Raw genomic sequence first — 14,867 nt, 5'->3', positions numbered from 1 at the left:
CAGAGCACAGGCTCTAAGCAGGCAGGCTTCAGCAGTTGTGGCTCGCGGGCTGTAGAGCGCAGGCTCAGTAGCTGTGGCACGCAGGCTTGGTTGCTCCGTGGCATGTGGGATCTTACCGGACCAGGGCTCGAACCTGTGTCCCCTGCATTGACAGGCATATCCTTAACCACTGTGCCACCAGGGAAGTCCCCAAATACAAAATTCTTAAAGTAAAAATAACACATATCAGTTAATATAAACCAAATTTTTAAAATGTATATTGATTGTAGGAATACTAAAAATAACATGCAAAATAATTATTCTTGGTATTTATTCACATTCTTTATAAGCAATTTCTTAGCCAAATATATTTCTAATACCCAATCGCTGATATTTCTCCTAGAGAAAATAGTTTTAATATGGCCATATTATTATTTTTAAAGAGCTTGAAATCTTCTTCAGAGTAGCATTTTATAGTTAATAACTTAGAAAAAAAATTTTAACCCACGAGAAATTTATTTTCTCATGTACATAAAATCCTCAGTGAGAGGCTGTGTTCCATGCAGTCATTCAAAGACCAGCGCAGATGGAAGGCAGGGAGTTTTTCAACCTGTAATCTCCAAAGCTGTCTTGAGTCTTGACATCCAATCAGCAAATAGGGAGGAGAGAGAGAAAGCAATGCACAGCAGGTTTTCATGGCCAGGTTTAAATGAAGTACACATCAATTCTGCCCATTTTGCATTGGCCGGGACTCAGTCACCTGATCCCAAGCGAGTGCAACAGTGGTCTTCCTGAGTCCTACAAGTTCCTCCTTCCTGTGTAAGATAAGGGAAATGGATTTGTTGGACACCTCCCCACTATCTTCTAGAGAAGTGTGGGTGGTGGTGTTGTCATCCTCGTTGTCGTCATCGTGTCATTGTCATCATCATCATCATCATCATCACCATCATCACCATCACCATCACCATCACCGTTTCCTTAATTTTACAAATGAGGCAACCAAGTTCCCAGATTAGGTAACTTGCCCAGAGCTATACAAGTAATGAGGGCTAAAGAATGGACTTTAGCCTGAGGCTTTGTGGGGGAAAAAAAGCAGAAAATAAAACCCGCCCATTTCTGTGTTTTTCCTTTCCTTTCCTCTTATGCCATGAGTCTGCTCTGTATCAAGAAACACATACACTATTTATGGGATGTCAGCTAATACCACAGGGAATATATGAATTACTTGATTTTTTTTCACATTTCTGTTTTCAAGGATAATATTATGTTTAAAGTTGTCTCCTGGTTTTTTGTTTTCAGGGTGATTTGTTCTACTGTAGATATCAGAGCTGTTGCAGTACCAAACCCTTGAGAATTTCCTTGTCTTTTGAATGTTTCTTGGCTGTTTAACATTTTTTGCTCATATTTTGTTTTAATTTTTATTTTTTTCATAGCATACATTATAGTAGGCTTATAACAGAGAAGGAAACATACTTTAATCAAAATACTCTCAATCATACTATAGGATAAATGCCTCCCGTGGAAATATTCTACAGAATTTCTGTGTTTTAATTTCTATTTTTTAATATGGCCATATTTTTAAAAAATAGCTTGAAGTCTCCTTCAAAGTAGCATTTTATAGTTAATAACTTTGAAATTTTTGATACTTTCAGTGACTTTACCCTGTAGACCACATAATATTTTTAATTGAAAAAGCAAGTTTTCTATACAAGGAAGTTCACGGTAAATTTTGCTAAATAAAAACATTTTCAGTTATAATTTTTTGTACTGAAATGTATAACTATTTCAACCCAAATATTTTCATAGGTACTGTCTTATGGCCTCCATTCTGTGCATCTTGATTTAATAAAAATTATTTAAAATATAATCAAATAAATTGTACTTATGATTCTTTTAATTACCTTGTGAAAACTTGATGTTGCAAAATGTAGGCTTCCTCACTTCCATTTCATTCTGACATAGATAATAGACTTATGAAATCATAGTAGGAGTTCTACTCCATCAAAGATTGGCTAGATGTCAAGATATTCCAAAATACAATGATCACATTTGAAAATTAAATCCTGTACACCGTTAGGGTTCTCATTGTTTAATTTGTTCAGCTTCCCCCTAGATTGATTGCATAGGAATAAATTTCAACATTTTCTGGTTTGCAAGCATAGTTTTCAATAACTACAATTTAATAAAAGCAAAAATAAGGTACTTTTTGTGCTCCATTCATTAAATTTTCTAATTAAGGCTTTCCAAATGATTTTGAACAACATGCAGACAAATCATATGTAAAAGTTTAATATTATTTTAGACACTTAGATTGATTAAAATAGTATTTTTCCTAAGTCTCAAACATTTCTAAGTCTCTTTGTTCTTACAGAGAAAAGAGAAATTTAATAAGATAGCATGTTGGTATGAAAAAGTAGACAGCAAAGAAAATATATACCTCCATGCTATAATATTTTTTAATTCAAAATAAGCTTCGTTTTACTATTTACTCTAATTTTACATGAATAAAATATTTGTAGATTTTGATATTACAACTTCTATTTTTAACTTTTTATTTTAAAAATAATTATCAACTCAGGAAGTTGCAAAAAATGGTATATAGCCCTGTGTACCCTTCATTCAACTTCCCCCAGTGGCATCCTGTTATACAGATGTAGAACAATATCAAAACCAGGAAATTGATGTTGATACATTACGGCTAACTAGACTACAGGCCTTATTCAGTTTTCCCCATTTTTTAACTTTCATTCATTTACATGTATGTGTGTATGTGTTGTTCTATGCAGTTTTATCCCATCGGTAGATTCATATAAACACCAGCACAATCCAGATCCAAAGCTCTTCCATCAACGTGAAGGAAAACTCTATGTTACCTCTTTGAATATGCACCATCCCCATCCTCTCCACATACCCCAGTCCCTGTTCCCTGGCAACCACTAGTCTGTTATCCATCTCTATAGTTTGTTTGTTTGTTTTTTTCATTTTGAGAATGTTAAATAAGCAGAATCATAAAACATTAACTTTTGGAGGTTGACTTTCTTTTTACTACACATAGTGCCCTTGAGGTTCCTTTAAGCTGTTGAATGCATCAATAGTTCATTCCTTTTTATCATTGAGTACTCTTGTATTGTATGGATATACTAGAGTTTGTTTTACTATTTGCCCATTAAAGTACATTTGGGTTGTTTCTAGTATTTTGCTACTATGAATAAAACTGCCAAGGATGTTTGTATGCAGGTTTTAATGTTGCCATAAGTTTTCATTTGTCTGTGATAAATGCTCAAGAGTATGATTGCTGGGTCATAAGTGCATACTTAGTTTTGTAAGAAACTACCAAGCTATTTTTGAGAGTGTTTGTACCCATTTTAGATTCCCAGCAGGAGTGTCTGGGAGACACATTTGGTATTATCACTATTTTAAAAAAAAAATTTGAAATGTTCTAGTGCATATATAATGGTATCTTGTTCAGGTTTTAATTTGTGGCTAATGATATCAAACATCTCTATAGTGGCTAATGATACCAAACATCTTTTCACATGATTACTTGCCATCCATATCACTTTGGTGAAGCATCTGTTCATGTCCTTTGCCTATGTTTTAATTGAATTTTCTATTCTTTATTGTTGAGTTTTGAGAGTTTTCTATTCTAGGTATAAGGCCTTTGTTGTATATGTAATTGTAAAATATTTTCTACCTATCTGTAGCTTGCATTTTCATCCTCTTAAGGTGGTTTTTCACAGCGCAAAATGTTTTAGTTTTGATGAAGTCTACTTTCATGGATTGTCCTTTTGATGTCATGTCTAATAATTCTTCACCCATTCCTAGGTCCTGGATGTCCTCCTGTGTATTCTTCTAAAAGTTTTATAATTTTGCATATTATTTTGAATTAAATTTTGAATGCAGTATGAAAGTTGACTTTTTTTTGCCTCTGGATATCCAGTTGTTCCATCATCATTTGCTGAGACTATCCTTTTTCCGTTGACTTACTTTTGCAACTTTATCAAAATTAGGTGTACTTGTGTTAGTCTCTTTGGGTTCTCTATTGTGTTCCATTGATCTGTACGTCTATCCCTTTGCCAATACCTTGCTGTATGGATTACTATAGCTATAAGTTAAGTCTTAACATCAAAAAGAGTAATTTCTACCATTTTAAACTTCTTTTTCAAATTGTTTAGTTCCTTTGCCTTGCCATATAATTTTTAGAATGTTTGTTGTATATTTACAAAAATCTTTTCTGAGAACTACAGCTTCTACTTATTTGTAAAAGGCTTTATTGAGATATAATGCACTTACCATACAATTTACCCATGTAGAGTGTACAATTCAGTGGCTTATAGTATATTCACAGAGTCATGCATCCATGACCACAATCAATTTTAGAACATTTTTTTATTAATCCATGAAAAAAATCCACTCCCATTAACTATCACTTCTCAATATCCACATCCCCCCAGCCCTAGGCAACCATTAATCTACCTACCATCCCTATAGACTTGCCCATGCTGGACATTTCATATGAATGGAATCATACAATATGTGTTCGTTCGTGACTGGCTTTTTCATTTAGCATAATGTTTTCAAGATTCATACATGTTGCAGCATGTATCAGTTCTTCGTTTTTTGTTTGTTTGTTTTGTTGCCAAACAATATTTCATTGTGTTGATATGCTACGTTTTTATTTATCTCTTCATCAGGTGGTGGACATTTGGGTTGTCTCCACTTTTTAACGATTATGAATAATACTGCTGTGAACATTCCAAAAAGTTATTGTGTGGGCATAGATATTTAAAATTTCTCTTGGGTGTATATCTAGAAGTAGAGTTGCTGGATTATGTAGTAACTCAATGTTTAACCATTTGAGGAACTGCCAGCCTGTTTCCTACAGCAGCTGCTGCTCCATTTTACACTCTAACTAGCAGGGTATGAGTATTACAATTTCACCATATTCTCCCTAACACTTGATATTATCTTTCTTTTTTATTATAGTCATCTTAGTGAGTTTGAAGTCAGTCATATATAATTGTGGTTATGATATGCATTTCCCTGTTGGTTAATAATGCTGAGCTTCTTCTCCTGGTGCTTACTGGCTATTTGTGTATCTTTGGAGAAATATCTGTGTAGATTCTTTAGGTCCTTCACCAATTGTAAAATTTGATTATGTGTCTTTTTATTATTGAGTTATAAAATTTCTTTATCTATTCTGGATACAAGCACCAGATATATAATTCACAAATATTTTCTCCTCTGTCTGAGCTGTCTTTTCACTTTCTTCACAGTATCCTTTGAAGCACTAAAGTTTTTAATTTTGCGATTCCACTATATATAATTTTGATGATTCCAGTATATATAATGTAGATGTTGTTGTTGTTGCCATTGCTGTCTTCTTTTGGTGTCATATCTGAGAAACTATTGCCTAATCCAAGATCTTGAAGAAACAAGTTGGAGTACTCATACTTACTGATTTCAAAACTTACTAGAAGCTAGCATAATCACTACATTGTGGTACTAGCGTAAGAATAGAGATGTAGATCAATGGAATAGAATTCTGAGTTCAGCAATAAGTCCATACACCTCTGACCAATTTATCCATATTTTTGACAAGGATTTCACAGAAATCACAAGAGCTGGTGAGGATATGGAGAAATTGTCAACCCTTGTACATCACTGATGGTAATATAAAATGGTTAACTCCCTTGGAAAACAGTTCTGCAAAAGTTAAACATAAAATTACCCCATGGCCTACCAATGCCACTCCTACGTATATACTCCCCCAAACTGAAAGCATGTGTTTAAACAAAAACCTGTTCACAAATGTTTATGCCAGCACTGTTCACAATAGCCAAATAAAGGATACAATCCAAATGTCCATCAGATGAAGAATGGATAAATAAAATGTCATATATTCATGCAATGGATTATTATTCAGCCATAAGAAATGAAGTTTTGATAATGCTACAGCATGAATGCACATCAAAAACATTATGCTATAGGAAGAAGCCAGACACAAAAGTCAAATATTTTGTCATTCCATTTATATGAAATATCCAGGAAAGGTAAATCCATAGAGACAGAAAGCAGATTAGTGGTTGCTAGAGCCTGGCAGAGAGGGAAGATGTCTATTTTGTGGTTATGGGATATCCCTTTGGAGTAGTGAAAATGTTTTGTAGTTAAATGGTTGCATGACATTGTGAGTGTACAACACTAAATGTCACTGAAGTGTATACTGTAAAGTGATTAATTTTATGTTATATGAATTTTGCCTCAAGAAAGATAAAAATTAAAGATTATGGATAAATGCTAAACCAATTGGGATACTAAGAAAATAGGCATAAGTCAGGCAAACAATTCACATGGTAACCCTAACTTCTACATATTAGGGCTTAAGGGTAATGAGCTTTTTAAATGAAGTTGAAAGATGTATTAGCTACATAATTTCTTACTAAATTTCTCATTACTCTCTCTTAATTCTAAGCTAAATCCAGCCTACAATGGCAGACTTTTCCTCCTGGTCTCTCTTTCACTCAGAAATTTACTGTGGATTACCTTTGATTTCCTTCTATAGCAGAACTTTCCAAGGACACATCTGAATGTATCAGTCTTATTTTCAGTCTGTTGAGAAGCTGTCACATTGGAATTTCTAAGCAACAACTGCCTCTTTTACCAAAATTATTATATGGTTCACTCTTATATTTTTGATTTTTCTTTTTCCAAATTGTCTCACTCTAAATCAAGATTACAAACTCAACTGCTGTCACTGACAAAGAGAATAAAATCCATGTGGAGAGTGTACAGATGAAGTAAAATAGGAAAATTGGGATTTGTAGCAAAATGAGATGCATTGCCTAAAGGAAATTTACATTTAAGTTTAAAAACACTGTACTAACTAAACAAAATCTATTTACAAGCCAGAATTCAGCCCGCAGTTCATGAGTCTACAACTTCTGCAAGTAAATCCAGTGTGTTCTAGAGAACTACTTTTTGTGATCTTACTCAAAAAGATTTGATGACGATTAAGCAGAATAAAAAGATTATTCTTTGTGGAACCCCCAAAATTTGAGACAAAACTTTTCTATAAGTGAAAATAGTTTTAATTCATTTGTTCATTTTATTTTATGGAATCACAGAACCTTAGACATGGATGGAAACTGAGTCTCATTTTCCACTTAAGTGTGAATCTTCCTTTAACAGAAGACCCTAGCCTCCATTTAACACTTTGCTAGTCAGGACTTTGTAATACATAAAGATAGTCATTTCACTATTGGCCTGCTCAGGTTGTTAGAAAACAATTTTTTGGTGTTGAGCTGTGTTCTATTTCCTTGTTTGTTTCTCCTGTCCGCCTTGGTTCTGCCTGTTGTGATGGGACAAAGTGAGTCGAGTCCTGCCTTTACAGATTTTTCCTTCACATACTTGAGGACAGCTCTCCAACTTTCCCTTAGGTTTATTTTTCCAGACTAAACTGGTCCATTCATTCAGTCACTCCTCATTTTGACGTGGTTTGCAATTCTTTACCTTATAGCACACAGTCCTCTAAAGGCACTCTCCTTTTGACTTTTGATGCATTTAGAAGGACAGATGAGAAGAATAAAGCACATTGAGACTATTGCTTCTAGTGTGTTTCTGCAGTGTTTTTCACTCCCATTGGATTTTAAGCTGCATGATGGCAAGAACTGTTCTCTTGGTCACCATATCGTACTCAACACCTTGCAGATTGCCTGGAATTATAGATTTCCAATATGTAATTTTTCAGTCATTAAATAGATAACTACCCATGTCACTGTCCCTTCATTGGCTAGCTACTGATAAGGGCTGGGAACCAAATTTTGGATCACCTGGTTCCATTGATATTTCCAGCATTCTGTTTTCTCTTTCTTTTCTCTTTCCCTTACTCCTTCCCTCCCTCCCTCTTTCCCTCCTTCCCTCCCTCCCTCTTTCCCTCCTTCCCTCCCTCCCTCTTTCCCTCCTTCCCTCCCTCCCTCTTTCCCTCCTTCCCTTCCCTCTCCCCATCATTTCTCCCTCTCTCTCTCTTGAATTCCTCCTAATCTTTAGAGCTATTTAGAGACTTAGAAAATACAAACTAATGAACTCATGAGAACATGTGAATTTAAATGCCATCCATACAGTTTCAGGAAAATACTGCCCTCTGGGCTTCACAGAATTTTTCCCCTGAAGTAAATTCCAACATGTATAAAAACTAGAACTAGAAGAGAGGTACTTTACCCTTTAATGCCTAGATTGCTGTAGAGCTGTTTTCCTTAGTGACTGTGGGTGTATGCTTGTGCATGTGTTTGCATATGTGTGGTGAGTATATGCATTAGGTGTACGAGTTTATGGGATACAGAGTGAGACTTGTGCCTGGGAGCTGGGCTGGTCAACTCCACAGAGCAGTGGTTACCAAACACTGGTTTGTGGGACCAGCAACAAAAGAATTACTTGATGCAGTTGTAGATTCTGGGGCCCCATCTCACACCTCCAGAATCCAAAATTTCATGGGTTTAGGAATTCATATTCTTAACAAGCAATTCTGGTAATTCTTCTCTATAGGCTGGAAAGAAGACTTGATGTTTGCTCTTTTGTCTGGGATATCAACTAGGGAAAATCAGCCCTATGAGGAATTTGTTGATTTAGGGAGAGGTGCTGGAAGTGAGAAATAGGTTTGCAAAAATATTGTCAGGTGACAGATTTCTAAGCACAATGGGCACAGAGGAATGAATTAGAAGTAGCTCATATGTCTAAGGCCATTTAATTGGGGGCAAATGGTGATGCTTATCCAAATGACTGGCACCTGGGAACATCACAGGACAATGCATAGTAAAATAATTCACTTTAATGTGGATGACAAGTAGACACTTAATATCTGAGCAGTTAAAAAAAAATATTCAGGTGCCTTTCTTTTTAAAATAGAGTCATTAAAAGGAGTTAGGAATTAATTAGGATGGAAAGAGGTCCACAACATTAAATGTGAAGGGCCTGCTTAGATTTTGAAACTTCAGAGGAAAGGGAAGTGGTTACAAAGACAACTTTATTAGTGACTACCTTTTCTGGGAGAGAAACGGGGCTTGGGATTGGGAGGGTAGCAGGATGTTTGCTTTATGATAATCCATTGAGATCCATGTTAATGTTGTATCCTAACTGTGTGTTATCCTTCTCAAAAAAATTACTTTAAAAGTATTTCTATAAAAATGGCTAAATTTTGAAGTTTTCACACCAAAAGTTTAATATTTCAGTTGTCTGGAAAATTTATTTCGGACGAATGCCCCAGTCTAGATTCTTATTAATTCCTGGAACAGAAACTTTAAATGTTTACATTTGTTCATAATTCATAGGATTAGATTTGATTTTAAGCACTTGCCATTAGTAATCTCTTGAAAATAATTTACTGGTTTAATAAAACATACTACACTCTAGAACTGAACCAAGATTCTTTGACTTAAACCAGTCCTTGGGTTTTTGATCATTCTGTTTTGTTTTTCATTAAAATTAATTTTTTCCCACTGTATTATTTTACTGTTCCTTTTTAATTCTAAAAGTTGATACCTGATATGTTCACAGCACTGTGCGGTTTACAAGCAGCTTTATCTGGATGGTTTGATTTGATTTGGTACATAGACTATTTCTAAGGCAGTAGAGAAATCATCACTAATCTCTTGACCCGACTCCTCATCTGTGAAGCAAGTGGAATTAATTTAGCTATTGTCTGTCATATAGCTAATGATGGATGGAATTGGGGAATCAAGCCCAGATCTTGTGAATATAAGTGCAATGCTCTACCCATTAGGTGGATGTTTCTTTAAAAAAATAAAGACAAATATCCTCCAAATGAATTTGCTGTCTACTTACAAGCCTCATGATATTAGTTTTTGGATTACTGGCCCTTGGTGGAATAAAAGTTTCCCCACCTCTGGACTAGAGAGCCCAGTTGTCATTATTTAGTTCTACTTTATAAAGAAATGAATGATTGCATAAATGAAAAAAAAATTTTTCCACTCAGTTATAATTTACATACTGATAAGTGTACATTTGTGTGCCACTCAATTGATTTCCACAAAGTGAACACAACCTTGCAACAAGCACCCAGATCAAGAAATACAATGTTTACTAACACCCCAGAAGTTTCCCTCATGTTCATTTCCAATCAGTATTCACATCCCAAGGTTAACCACTATCATGACTTTTAGCCACATAGATCAGTGTTGTATGTTTTATTTTTGCACTTTATATAAACATAACCATACAGGCTGCATTCTTTTGTGTCTGTCTTCCCTTGCTCAGCGTTGTATATGTGAGATTTATCCATATTGCTATTCGTACTTGTAAAATACTTGTTCTCTTTGCTGTCTGGCATTTTATTTATGACTATATCATAATTTGTCTATCAACTGTTGATGAGTATTTGGTTAGTTTTCGTTTGGGGGTTAGTGCCACTAGGGTACAATGATCATTCTAGTCCAAGTCTTTTGGTGAGGAGATGTACACATTCCTGTTGGGTGTACAGTTACAAGTGGGAGTGCTGGGTCCTATCTTATGAATGAATGTGTTCAGATTTTACAGATATTGGTGAAAATTTTTCCAAAATTATTGATTCTCCTACATGCCCCATTACAGCCAGGTTGGGAGAAGGAGAGGAAGATGACAACTATCTAGGTTAAGACAATCAGGTTCCCTCATGGGGGATTTGAACTTAGACCCTGTGGAAAGTCACTGGTGGGTTGCAGGGATTCTAGAAGCAGACATGAAGAGGCAATGAGCCAGGTTCATGGCAGAACACCAGCTTCAAAAGTCAAGGTGCCAGGGCTGTCCAGACTTCAGAACTTTTCTCCCACTTCCTCTCCTGACAACTACAGTGATGCTTCATTTCCCATCTTGACATCCAGGAGGTGGTACCTTTACAACAAAACCCAGCAGTTTAATTTACCTAGATTTCCGGCATTTTTATACTTTCGACTAATATAGCCTCCTTGGTGTTAAAACAGTTAAAACCCATTTGTTGGGTATTGGGCTTCTATATGGTCCCTAATCACATTTTTGTACTGGGAAATTTAAAAAGTAATTAGTCAATGTTCCTTTGATAAATGCTATAACTGAGGTAAGTACAAAGAACACTATGACAAAATAAGGAAGTGTCCAGGTCTATCAGGGTGAATTTACTCTGAGAGTAATGATGCTTAAGAGTCAGGGTCTCTCATTTGCATAGCACCCATCCTAAGCTCCGGAGGGACGCTACTCATCATGTTTCTGTAAGTGTTGCACAGGTAGACTATTTCAACTGAAATTTAGCGAATGTTTATTTTATATTATTTTTAAAGAGTCTCCCTCCCTGCAATTGTTTATCCATTGGGTTCTGCAATACCTGGATCTTCCCTGTTCTGGGGAGTTTAGTAAAGTTCAGGGCTTCCCTGGTGGTGCAGTGGTTAAGAATCTGCCTGCCAATTCAGGGGACATGGGTTCAAGCCCTGGTCCGGGAAGATCCCACATGCTGCGGAGCAACTAAGCCCGTGCCTCACAACAAGTGAGCCTGTGCTCTAGAGCCCATGAGCCACAACTGCTGAGCCCATGTGCCACAACTACTGAAGACCGTGCCTAGAACCCATGCCCCGCAACAAGAGAAGCCACCGCAATAAGCCCGCGCACTGCAATGAAGACCCAACGCAGACAAAATAAATAAGTAAATAAGAGGGTCAACATAAATTATAAAAAAAAAAAAAAAAAAAAAGTTCAGAGAGTAGGAGACCTTGAGTTGAGGCTTGAAGAATCAAGAGGGTTTTCTCAGGCGGGCAAGGGCAGATGGGTTAGGCCAGACCTCAAAGACAGTATGTGTCAAGGCACAAGGTACGGCTGTGTGAAACAAATGTGATTGTTTGAAGACGGACAATAGTTTGATGCTAGATCTAAGTGGACAGTGGCAGGTTGTAGGTAGCACGTAACTGATGAATAAGGAATCCGAGGAGGTGGCCAAGGACCAGTCAGGGAGACCCATATATGCCAGGAGTAAGATCTTGTGTTTGTCATGTGGGTGATGGGAGTAGGGGGAGAGTTAGCATGAAGGAGTGCTATAAGGCTTTTGTAGACGGAGCATTCCCCCGCAAAACATGCTCCCAGTTCTAAAAATGCTCAAAAAGATCAAGATTTTTTGCAGATTCTGTATCTATAACTTTGAGGAGAAGAGTACTTGGTAAAGGAGAGAGAAGGAAGCAACCATCTATATATTTGGAGAGAAAAACAATACAATGGATGAGAATAAAACAAAATTGAAATAGTGTACAAATGCATATTTAAAATCATTGAAAGCAGTTTCCAAGATGTCAAGGAGAAACTATAAGAAGGCCGATATGTGTACCAGCTGCTATTTAAAGCATCCAATGCCATAGTGGATCTCCACTGAGGAAAAGACAGGACACAGTCCAGCAGAAACAGTGAGTGGTTGGAATTTCCCCAGCACCCTCCACATGTGCTTCTGTAAATGTACACACATTAAGAGCTGCTTAGTGTAGGTTAGGAGCATGAGGCCCGACGTGAAAAGAAGGGCCCCTTCCCAAATACCCACATCGCTGTGAGCTATGACTCCCCAGCCACTGATATCAAACTCTTCCACGAAATGCAACATAACCCATAGCCAGTCAGCTCTGCGATTTCAGACCTGGCTGTGCATGCCCGTAACCCAAGTGTCTTGGCGGCAGTTACCCTATCACCCCTGCTCCATAATTCTTATCTGGGCGTGAGAAACTTTTAAATTGCATTTGGAGCTAAGACTTCAGCAGCAGTAAGTTAAATCCTAGAAATAAGCGTGCAGTAGTGTACGTGTATTTCCATGAAGCTGTTGTGTCAAGCAGACATCAGTTAGGTGATTGCCCCAAATGTGGCCACTGGTAGATTTCACACATTAAGGAGGAGCTGCTGCTTCCTATGTTTGACGAAGACACGGGCTGCTTGGGTGAATACACATGGAACCATGACAGAGGACCATGACTTAAATCCCCCACGTCCAGAAGAGTTCTCATTCTGGGTGCTCTGCTTAGCATGAGAAAACGTGCATTCAATTTTGTTGCTAAGGAAGCTCTTTCCGAGAACGGGCAACAGTTGCTCTCTGCTTCATGTATCTGGTATCACCTGACACCAGTGAGTCTGGGCAAAAGGAACCCAACAAATAGGAAGGAATTACAGCCTTACTGTGTTTGCCTCCAGCTTCCCCTCCATAGTCTTACAGCATCAACCCTACATATTTACTCCATGTATTTTAGCAGCGATAAAAGAGATTGAGTCAGGAATAAGGTGTGATTCAACTGAAGTTTGCATTGGCTCAATGAATCAAACATTTCTTGGGCTTCTTGTAAGGCTATTATACAACCACTCATTAAAGATCTCCTATCCCACTTGTCAGGGCAGGGAGGCCAACTTGCTGCTTACAAGCTAGGGGATGTGGACTACATTTTCCTCTCCAGTGTCTTTCTCGGATCCTTTAATTCAATGCCAGTAATGGCTCCCCAAGCCCATGCTCTGACATACTTCCACCAGGACAAGAAAACCAAGGATGAAGCCAAGATATTAAATGTGATTAAGATTTTTATCCAAGGTCATAAGTGCAAGGTCAGATCAGAGGAGAGTGGAGTGAAAAGCATGTAAGTTACCATCTTACCAACCCAGTTGTTTAATAGATGAGGAAACTTAGGCCCAGAGAAGTCAGGCAATGTGCCTAGAGTCACAAAATTATTTAATGAGAACCTCAGGATATGTACCCAAGTCATCCCATTCTTCACTCCATCCCCGGTTACTCTGCTGCACAGATGAACTTTATCCTTGAAAATGGCTGTCTTCATTTTCAGCAAAGCCCCGCCATCCTCTTCATAATACCTCATTCTCCCTCCTTCTTTTAGGTGCTGTGTGCTCCTACCTACTCTCCATCCTCTGTTCTGTTAAAGCTTGTCTCTCAAGAAATCTTGCTTTAGAGAAGTAACTCAAGCCACACCCTTCCCAGGCATATTTACATGAAAAGACTTATTCTAATGCAGGGTTTTGAACAAGGCACTCATTGCAGAGCCTTGACATCATGTCATAGACAGTCACCTCCTTGGCTCGTGTGTATAATGACAATATATGGAGCTGCCCGCTCACAGAGAGAACATTTGTGCAGGCAGATTTTCTTAAGAGGTGGACAATGGGAAGGAAAGGTATATTTCTGGGAATCACGGTCTAGAAGTCCTGAGGAAGAAGGATGCTCCTTCTGTTTCAAAACATTGCTGAATTACTCTCCAAGTGAGTTCCGAGATCATCCAGTTCTGAAAATGTGCATTTCACAATCTTTCTTGGGATGCCCTTGTGCACAGACACCACTTCACTAATTCAGAGAGAAAAAGCATTCCCTGGTAACGAGCAGCCACTCCCACACACTTTATGGAACATATTGGAAAGAGGCAAATTGCCATTCATTCAATTTATTCCTCAGGTACTTAGGCACTGACTCTATCAGGGCTCAATACCAAATGGAAGATTTCAAGTCCCAACTTGAATCGGTCAGGAAGTGGGATTCCTACTCAGGCCAGTGAAGCCATAGGTCCTAGGTACTTGAGGAAGTGATAGGTACAAGTTATGTAATTCTCAGGGACTGCAATTTCAGAGAATCTTAAAGATAGTCTGGGGATTAGCAAGCTCTAAATGGTAGAGAAACCATAGTCCTGACAGAGATCACTCAGAAAGAAACATACAGATGACGGTTTGAGCTAAACATGAAGACTGAGGATCATCAAAGATGTCATTCCTGCAACTGGTTTTAGACACACAATTTATGTAGGAATACGTAAGGGCATGCGGCTTATAATCAGCCTATTTTATTCCAACAATAAAGGCTGGAAAGGCTCGCAGAATGTTTTATGCTGAGACACGAATAACTTTAACAT

Source organism: Balaenoptera ricei, chromosome 6 (genome assembly GCF_028023285.1).
Source record: "Balaenoptera ricei isolate mBalRic1 chromosome 6, mBalRic1.hap2, whole genome shotgun sequence".
Taxonomy (NCBI): domain Eukaryota; kingdom Metazoa; phylum Chordata; class Mammalia; order Artiodactyla; family Balaenopteridae; genus Balaenoptera; species Balaenoptera ricei.
Note: the sequence above shows the minus strand (reverse complement) of the source record.